The sequence below is a fragment of the Pituophis catenifer genome, unplaced genomic scaffold, assembly GCF_029215685.1.
Source record: "Pituophis catenifer annectens isolate HBS135680 unplaced genomic scaffold, rPitCat1.0.hap2 SCAF_2, whole genome shotgun sequence".
In the NCBI taxonomy this organism is placed as follows: Eukaryota; Metazoa; Chordata; class Lepidosauria; order Squamata; family Colubridae; genus Pituophis; species Pituophis catenifer.
Window position 1 is genome coordinate 206,769,005 of NW_027256882.1, and position 2,247 is coordinate 206,771,251.

Below are 2,247 nucleotides of genomic sequence, written 5' to 3' on the forward strand. Positions count from 1 at the left end.
GTTCGAGGTTCCCTCTCTCCTTGATTAGTTTCCCTCCATTGTTCCTTGTCTTGCCTTCTGGTGCTTTGGAAAATAGCTTTACTCACCATAGTTTCTCAGAAACTCCAAATGGTCTCCCTCTTTTTTGTGCCTCAGTATCACCATCTAAATGGGAAAGAAAATCCTCTTGAATTCCTCTGTCTGATGGTCAGACTGACCTTCTCGATTAGGAATCATAAACCCATCTGTTGAAATCGCGCCCCCAAAATGCTATTGGCACATGCTCACTAAGGAACTCTGGCAACTTCTATCTGCACAAAACCACCAAACAAAGCAACAAAACAGTATAAACTCCAAAAGAGACAACGTTAAGAATTATAACATTAAAATTACCCAAGAACCGGATAAAAAGGACCAATATGCAAAAGGAGGTTTCTGAAACTGCTAATCTGAGGCCCTTCCTTACTTCCTGCCTTGGTTCCTCAGTGTGCACACAATGAAGAAAAGCAGGAGGGGGAGCATCCCTTCTCTTCCTCTAACGATGGCATCGCTCCTCTACCGCAGAGGGAAGGAAAGTTTTGCCATACGGCCGCTGGGGAGGTCATGCCTGAAGTCTGAGTGGGGCTGGGGAGGAAATCTCTCCCGGGGGGCCTAGCCAGGCTGGCAACCTCAAGAAGAAGAGCCCCTTGGATTGCTGGAAAGTCCTTCGCGGCTTGCAGTGGAAAGGTGACAACATTTGCAGAGCCTTTCCAAGTCATCCTCACCTCCATTGGTGTCTCTGGCAGAATGAAGGAGTTGCACCTCTGAAACTCCTCCTAATGCTTCGTCCCTGTCCTGGGTTGAGTGGCACTCTGTGTAAAGAGTTCACAAATCTGAAAATCTATATTAGCAAAAAGAAAGGATGTTTTCCTCTAAGCAGACAGGATTGGGACCCATTCACAGATGAGCAAGAGATGCCAGGCTGTGCTGCCCAATGGGTAAAAGAAGGTCAAATGGCCCAAGGGGTCCAGCAGAGAAGCCAGTGAGCTTCTGGGGCCTCTTCAAGAGAAGACCAAGGGGAGACCTGATGGCAGTCTTCCAATACTTGAAGGGCTGCCACAGAGAAGAGGGTGTTGATCCTCCAAAGCAGCTGAGGGAAGGACACGCAGCAGCGTGTGGAAGCTCATCAGAGAGAGATGCAACCCTGGAAATAAGGAGGAATTGAGGGACACGAACTTCAAACTGGCTGGCACTCTTTTATGTGGGACGAAAGATATAAAACACATTCATACTTCCAAAGACATACAATAAGAAACTCATTACTACAAATTAGGCTTAAAATTAAAAAACAACACTATATGAAAATACCAAGTCGGTTATCACCGGTAGAATCAATTAGACCCCCAAATCTAACAGATAAGACAAAAATAATTAGATATAAAGATTTAATTGACTATCAAGGTAAATTGAAGACAAAACAACAATTGGAGACAGACTTAGATAGGGAAATAGATTGGTGGACTTATACTCAAATACAATCTAAATATAGAGAACACATAAAAACGTATGAAATTCATAAACAAAAACAAGAAATAGACAAAATTATATTAGATTCAGAAAACAAATTAATTAGCAGAATCTACAAATATCTTTTACGCTATAAAATGGAAGAAGAGACAGTCAAGGAAACAATGATTAAATGGGCTCAAAACGTCAAACATACAGTGCTCGCTTCGGCAGCACATATACTAAAATTGGAACGATACAGAGAAGATTAGCATGGCCCCTGCACAAGGATGACACGCAAATTCGTGAAGCGTTCCATATTTTTTAAAACGTTTTATAGATGGCATTTAGATCCTAAAAAGTTGACTTGTATGTATCCGAATGTACAACCTAATTGTGGGAGATGTGATTGTGATGATGCCACTTACGGTCATATATGGAGGACTTGTAAAAAGGTTAAAGCATTTTGGATTAAAATATGGTGGATTATCCAAAATATTCTTAAAAAGAAGATAAAGTTTACTCCACAATTGTTTTTGTTGGGTATAATCACAGATTGTACGGTTATAGAGACTAAATTTAATAACTGCGGCTAGACTTTTGGTGGCGCAATATTGGAAGAAGGAAGATTTGCCTACTATTGGAGAATGGACATTAAATTATATATATTACATATTCCATTTTAGATAATCTAAATTAATTGTGAACTTATTTAAAATTTATTAAGTACTTTTTAGATTTTTTTATTAAGGAATTTATATACGCTATAATCTTTTATATTCT

At 39.9% G+C, this 2,247-nt stretch overlaps 1 non-coding gene across 1 annotated transcript; it reads left to right on the forward strand.

Annotated features, from left to right (window-relative positions):
* The first annotated feature begins 1,682 nt into the window (after positions 1-1,682).
* On the forward strand, positions 1,683-1,789 carry LOC139313513 (U6 spliceosomal RNA). The gene has a single exon (XR_011600117.1). It is a non-coding gene; the product is annotated as a U6 spliceosomal RNA (small nuclear RNA).
* The last annotated feature ends 458 nt before the right edge of the window (positions 1,790-2,247 follow it).